The sequence below is a fragment of the Notamacropus eugenii genome, chromosome 1, assembly GCF_028372415.1.
Source record: "Notamacropus eugenii isolate mMacEug1 chromosome 1, mMacEug1.pri_v2, whole genome shotgun sequence".
NCBI lineage: Eukaryota > Metazoa > Chordata > Mammalia > Diprotodontia > Macropodidae > Notamacropus > Notamacropus eugenii.
In genome coordinates, this window is record NC_092872.1 from 405,055,589 (window position 1) to 405,063,290 (window position 7,702).

Consider the following 7,702-nt stretch of genomic DNA (forward strand, 5'->3'; position numbering starts at 1 on the left):
TGACACATAGTAAGTGCTAAAAAAATGTTTTAGCTATATCTTTTTTTCAGCTTTTACAAATATTTAAATGAAGCTGGTACAGATAATGTCCATTTAAAACTCATGTCACAGGTCAAACAATACAATAAAGCCAAAAGGTAGCAGTTATCTGCTACATACATACATCAATACCTTTAATAATTGCTTATTGGAAATGAGTAACTTTTCTAGATTCTTCTGACAAGATTTAAAATATTAAAATGGTTTGTCTCTTCAATGAAGCATCTCTGGAATTAATCCTGACTGTAACATGATCTAACATCTCTCTTTCCAATCTGATTCATCTTCTGGCCCAGGTCATCAGATTTGTTAAAAAGTAGCTTCTAAATAAGAAAACATCATTTTTCCATAGTTCAGTTCTCTGAAAAGCTTCCATCTTCCATTGAAAGTTATAGTCTAGCAGTAAAGCAATAACACATAAGAGAACTTCAGGGTCATATGAAAGTCTAGCAGACTGCAATACACAGTCCTAGTGAATGTGGCATATATGTGCATATGTATCTTTTAAAAAAAAACAACCCAGGAAAGTAGGAAGGGGGCTGGGCTTGATCATAAGAGTTCAGTTCAGTGAAAACAAATGAAGAAATGGTAGTGTATAACAAGCACTAGAATTCAACATACCAGACTTTGAATTGTACTCCCAGAAACAGGGTCAGTTCCAATTTAGTGCAAAACACCATATCACAAAAGGACTATTGTTTAAAAATAAAAAAGGATTGAGGGAAAAGAAAAAACAACAACAACAACCAGAAGATTTAAACTTCTGAATGACCCCCAGTCTGTTCCTGATAAATTTCCATCACCTCTTCTTCCACATCCAGCTCATTTGGAGTATGGTTATAAGCAATTCTCCGACTTTTAAAGAGCAATCTGAATGAGTTCACCAGATTACTTTGACAGTATGATTCTCTGACTTTCTTAAGACATACTGTCGTTTTTCACCTTAACGTGAATATCACTGCTGTCCTGCCCAATAACTTTGAGTTTAACGTATTCTCCTTTCTTACCCCCAAATCCTCAGCTGAAGTGTTTGCTTCTTGGTCAGTGATGGCAACAGCTAACTCTCCTCAGGACCTTGTGAAACCTCTCATTTTTCAGATGAAAAACTGAGGCCCACAGAGAAGAAAAGACTTACCTATGGCCCAGAGGTAGTAGTAGCAGAGCCCATATTCAAACTCATGTCTTCTGACTCCAAATCTAGTGCTTTTTTCCCTTGTTCTATTTAGGGTCCTAATTAAGCCAAGGATATCATTTTTGAACCATTCTCTTGGAATAGTTGGAATAATAGTTTAGGGAAGGGCTTTTCACATGGTCAGTCAGTCAGTCAATAAAGCTGTATCTTTATTTAACTCCTTGCCTGTGCAAGTTGACTTGCCTATCAGCAGCGACGAAACCACTCATGTTCCCATAGTTTTCAGTTTCTTGCCCAAGTCTTCATAATTCTTAGGAATACTTCTTATATTGTTTCCAGGAGCATCATTTGTGCTTACATGAATCATTAAAAATAGATGACAGTCATCAGATTTGATAAATCTTGGGAAGTTTCTTGTCATATCCTGGATACATGCAAATAGACCTTAATCAGAAAGACATCAGATCCCTCTCCCGCTGTTATCATATCAATGAAGAGCTGCTTTAGTATACACCTCAGTAGTCACCACCTACTACTAAAACTTAATTTTTAATGTTTTTTAAAAAAAATTTTGAGTTCTAAATTCTCCCCCTCCTTCCAGCCCCTCCTCCTCCCATTAAAAGAACCAGCAATATAATATCAATTATACATATGAAGTGATATAAAACATATTTCCATATTAGCCATGTTACCACAAAAAGAAAGAAAAATAAAGTGAAGAAAATCATGCATCAATTTGCACTCAGAATATATTAGTTCTCTCTTGGGAGCTGGATAACATTTTTCATTATGAATACTTCAGAATGTATTAGATCATTTATTGAATTGATATCCTTAATAAATGACATTTCACCTGATAGCACCTGAGGTTTCACATCATCATTTCTTAGAGGAGAAGCAATTACTTCCCCCTCACAGGTTCCAACTCCATCCCTTTTTAGAAGATTCTCATATTTATTCCTAACCTTCACAAATGTTCTCTGGTCCTTCTGCCCTCTCTCCTCCTTGTTAAATTCTTCCAACCCTTCCCACTCAGCCCCAACTCTTCAGATCCTTTTTCTTTCTCTCTCTCCTTCCTTCCTTCCTTCCTTCCTTCCTTCCTTCCTTCCTTCCTTCCTTCCTTCCTTCCTTCCTTCCTTCCTTCCTTTCCTTCCTTCTTTTCTGAAGCTCTTCTATCTATAAAAAGAATACTTCATTCTTTCTACTAACCAGGAGAGTAGAGACATCCTTTAAACCCCTTTACCTCTTCTCTTAGGTGGGAGACAAGCTCACACTTTGTGTTTGGATAACTGTTGCTTGTCTCAGACAGAAAGACGAACATCTTCCGATCTGCATATATTGCTGCAAAACTTGCAGATGCCCATGCTTGCTGGAAGCAAGATCCTGAGTCTTTTTCTTTATCGTGGTTCTTGGGGCCAACTTACCTGATGGCTCAAACCTCTCATTTTTCAGATGAAAAACTGAGGCCCAAAGAGAAGAGACTTACCTATGGCCCAGAGGTAGTAGTAGCAGAGCCCATATTCAAACTCACGTCTTCTGACTCCAAATCTAGTGCTTTTTTCCCTTGTTCTATTTAGGGTCCTAATTAAGCCAAGGATATCATTTTTGAACCATTCTCTTGGAATAGTTGGAATAATAGTTTAGGGAAGGGCTTTTCACATGGTCAGTCAGTCAATAAACACTTATTAAATGCCTATTATATTTTAGGCATTTTGTTAAGTGCTAGAAATGAGTTCTGATTGGCAATTTTTATTGGTACCTGTGACAACGAAGATCAATGAAATGCAATTTTAGTCTTAGAGAATTGCCTTAGGTACTGAAATATGAGGTGGATTACCAAGAGCCACCAGATCTGTGTGGGACATGAAGTTGTCTTTATGATCCTAGGCCAGGTCCCTAATCACTATCCCATGCTGCCTCTTGTTTCAGCAAATATACTGTATTAATTAGAGTGTATCTTCCCTTGTTGTTTAGTTTCTCTTTCAGGATCAAAAAGGCTACTACTCTTTCTTGCTTTAGAAACTCTTCTCAAACAACAGATATCAAAAAGTCATCAGGGAACCATTTTGCAATTCTGCAAAATGATCCCTGGATCATCTCAGATTCTCATTCCTTTGGCCTTTAGTAAGTTATTGGACCTCACTCATCTTGAAAGGAAGAACAAAATATATTTGTAGCTCTGGCATGAGTAGTGTATTAACTGATATTAATAAATTGTATTCAATTAGATTAAATAAAAATGTATTAAATACCTACCCTGTGCAAGGTACTGTGCTAGGTGCTGGTAATACAAAGACAAAAATGAAGTAGATCTAGCTCTCAAGAAGCTTGCAATATAATGGGAGAACTCAATATGGACACAGATATATATACACAAGGTCATTTAAAGAGGAGAGAAAGCACTTGCCTTAGTGATGGGCAGAATACGACTGCTGCTGTAGTCTCAGCTTCATGAAACATCTCTTAAAAAAACAAGTATTTTATCATTCAGCACAGACCACTACCCTCTAGGTCCAGGATGGGTTGCTTTGGATCAGCTTGGTTGTACCAAGCTCCATTCTCCAGATTCTCCATCTACAGACCAGGAGCTATAAATGAAATAGCAATGCTTTTAATTAGGACAAAATAGCAAAGTAAATAAGGAAAAGTTGCCCCCCCCCCCCCACACACACACAAAGGGAACAACATCTCACAAACTGCTATGCCCCTGGTGGGAAAGAAAATATATTCCAGGGAAAGTTCATTATCCTGGGACCAAATACTGCCTTTGCAGCTATCAAATACTGTTTTCCCGAAGGGTTGCTACTGTCATCTTTGGCTGAGCATCTTCTTCCCCACAGAGTTACTGCCAAAGGCGAGAGCTTTTACTGGTTTCTTGGACTTCTCTCTTAAAGTGGGTGTTTATTGCTCTTTTGTAACACTGACCCTGTCTATGGCTATATCAACTCTTTTTGTTAGCTGGGACCATATTTGTACTCAGTCAGCACAGAAAAGAGTCAAAATGTTTCTTTCTTAACCTCCTCCCTCCTTCTCAGTGGAAATTTCCCCAGACCTACTAGATATTTAGGTTGGGGAGAAGCAACTACATTTCTTTCAACTCTCATATGTGCTTAGTAACTATACCAGGGCTTCACAAACTACCTTGAAACTTCCACACTGGGACTAGCAACCTTTGCCCTTTAATCCTGTAGCTATACCTGGGATACTGTTCTCCTTGTAAGTACTTTGAAGGGAATTACAACTTTATATCTAAAACGCTATTTTTAAAACCTTAAAACATTTTCTTCACAAAGATCCTGTGAGGTATGTCTTGCAAGTATTACTCCCATTTCACAGATGAGGAAACTATGGCTCAGCTGCCTGCTGTATCGGATTTAGAGACAGTGGTTCTGGCTTCAAACATAGGTTCTGCTATTGTGACTTTGGGGAAGACATCCCCTTTCCCCCCGCAGTTTACTCATCAATAAAATGAAAGTTAAATTTGATTATTTCTAAAGTCCTTTCCAAATCTAATGGGGCAGCTAGGTGGTGCAGTGGATAGAGCACCATTGCAGGAGTCAGGAGGATATGAGTTCAAATCTCACCTCAGACACTTGACACTCACTAGCTGTGTGACCTTGGGCAAGTCACTTAACCCTAATTGCCTCATCCTGGGTCATCTCCAGTCATCCTGGTGAATATCTGGTCACTGGATTCAGATGGCTCTGGAGGAGAAGTGAGCCTGGTGACCTGCACAGCCCTCCCTCACTAAAAACAAAGTCAAGTGCAAGTCATGTCATTATTTCTCTGATGGCATGGTCTTCTTCAGCAATGAAGGATGAACACACACACACACACACACACACACAATGTTGTATACTCCAGTTCTAATCCTATGACCTTCCCAAGATCTCACTAGTAACAAATATTAGAGTTCACAGGATTCCAGACTCCAAGACAGTGGATCAAATAAACAGAGGGAAAAGGATATTAGAGGTAATTGAGTTTGACCCCTGATTTGACCAAGGTCACAGTCCCCAAACTAGGATTTAAACCTAGGTCCTCCTGACTTCAAAGTCAACACCCTTTCCTATGAACTAAGCCTTGCCCTCTATGATATGTGTATACAACTATTACTGTGCCTGTTCTCAAACTTTTCACGTTGACCTATTATAAAAACATTCCTTATACCCCACTTGTCTCTCACATCAACTATCCTAAGAAGCCAAGAACATATGGTTTAAATCCTGCCTTTAACATTTATTTACTATGTGCTCTTTGGGAATTTCTGAAACTCACTTTTCTCATCTGTAAAATGTAGATTTTAGTAATTGGTAATAATTAGCTCACAAGATTGTGAGGATCACATGAATTATATCAGACATTTTCCAAACCTTAAAATATTATTAGCATCATCTCCCTTACTTCATGACCATATAACTGAAGAGTGTAGGTTTTCATAATTATAAGCCTAGACTTCCCTCATTTAAAAAAACAAACAGCCTTTTGACTTGACCCTGCCATCCTTTCAAACTACTGTCCAGCAGTTATTCATCTTAGAAAAAGGTTATTTACACTCTTTGCCTCAATTTCTTAATCCCTTAATCCTTTGCTCCTAACCCCACCATTTGATTCAAAATGCTACTTTCAAGGTAACCTAGGACTCAACTGCTAATTCCAATGTCCTTTTCTCAGGCCTCATTCTTTGACCACTTCTGTTTTTGACTCTATCAGACCTATTCTTGCATTCTCTTCACTAGACTTTATGACACTGCTCTCTTGGTTCTCTTCCTGTCTGACCAGTCTGAAGTGTGTTCGTCCTTCATTGCTGAAGAAGACCATGCCATCAGAGAAATAATGACATGACTTGCACTTGACTTTGTTTTGAGTGAGGGAGGGCTGTGCAGGTCACCAAGCTCACTTCTCCTCCAGAGCCATCTGAATCCAGTGACCAGATGACTTGCCCAAGGTCACACAGCTAGTGAGTGTCAAGTGTTGGAAGTGAGATCTGAACTCAGGTCCTCCTGACTCCTGCACTGGTGCTCTATCCACTGCACCACCTAGCTGCCCTCAACCAGCCTGAAGACTCCTTTGCTGGATCATCACTGTCTTCCCTCCTACTAATCATGGGCATCCCCATCTAGAGGCTCTGTCCTGGCCTTCTTCTCTTGATAAATTGGTGATGTCATCAACACCCATGGGTTCATCATCTCTATAGCGATTACTCTCAAATCTTATGTCTAGCCCTAATCCCTCATCTGAAATCCAGTCTGTATTACCAACTGCCTATTGGACATCTATCCCTGGATGTCCTATAGATATTACAAGTTCAAAGTATTCAAAATGGAATCATTATTATATTTTTCCCAGAACCCATTCCTCCTCAAAACTTCATTTCTGTTGAAAGTACCATCATTCTTCCAGTTACTCAGGTTCACAGTCTTCAAGTCAACCTTGGCTCTTCCCTCTCCCTCATTCTCTCCATCCAATTAATTCTTGATATTATTGCTACAATATCTCCACCAATTTCCTGCTCTCTGTTCACATAGTCTCTTACCCTAGGTTAGAGGAGGTAGCTAGGTGGTCCAATGGATAGAGTGCTGGTTCTGGAGTTAAGAAGACTTGAGTTCAAATTCAGTCTCAGATACTTACTAGCTGTGGGACCCTGGGTAAATCACTTAACCTGTCTGCCTCAGTTTCCTCAAGAGTAAAATGGGGATAATAGGAATATCTACCTCTCAGGGTTGTTGTGAGGATCAACTCTGTAAAATGTTTGGCACACAGTAGATGATATTTAAATGCTTATTCCCCTCTCCCCACCTAGTTTAGACCTTCAGAGGTTCTTCCTTGGACTACTGCAATAACCCCCAATCGCTCTCCTTGCCTGCAGTCTCTCCCCCTCTTTGATCCACCCCTTTTCTCATAGCTGACAAAATGATATTTCCTAACATCGATAGGACCGAGTCATTTCTCTACTCAGGAATCTCCCACTGCTCCCTATTTTGTCTCCGTCTTGGATAAAGCGTGAATTCCTCAGCCTGGCATTTAAAGCCCTCCTTCGTCGGTCTCACACCCACCTGCCCTTCCAGGGTTACTTCATGTTGCTCCGTGCACTCTCTATTCCGGGCAAACTGGCCTGCCGGCTGGGCTTCCCACTCTTCCCCCCCTCCCTTTGCCCAGGGGGTCCCCAATATCTGCACTCCTTTCTCATCTGCCCCTCTCGGAAGCACAGCCCCACACAGGTCACCTCCTGCACGAAGCCTTTCCTGCTCCCTCCCGGAGTTCACCTTCTCCAACTTTCTAAATTGCTTTAGGTTACTTTGTATCCCCTTACAACCCACCGAAGAACGTTAGCTCGGGGGGGAGGCGGGGATTGCTTCACTTTTGCCTTTGTATCCTGCAGCACCTGGAGCAGAGCCAGGTACACAGTAGGCGCTTAATAAATACTTGTTAAACACGGGGTTCTGGACTCGAGAGGCCAGCTCCGCTGCGTACTACGCGCATGGCCTTCAGCCTCTTCGTCCGAAGGCGGAGTATCCAAGGTCCCTCCGA

At 40.6% G+C, this 7,702-nt stretch overlaps 1 pseudogene; it reads right to left on the reverse strand.

Annotated features, from left to right (window-relative positions):
- Positions 1 to 726: 726 nt before the first annotated feature.
- LOC140517986 (small ubiquitin-related modifier 1-like) lies at positions 727 to 7,654 on the reverse strand (annotated as a pseudogene).
- Between the last annotated feature and the right edge of the window lie 48 nt (positions 7,655 to 7,702).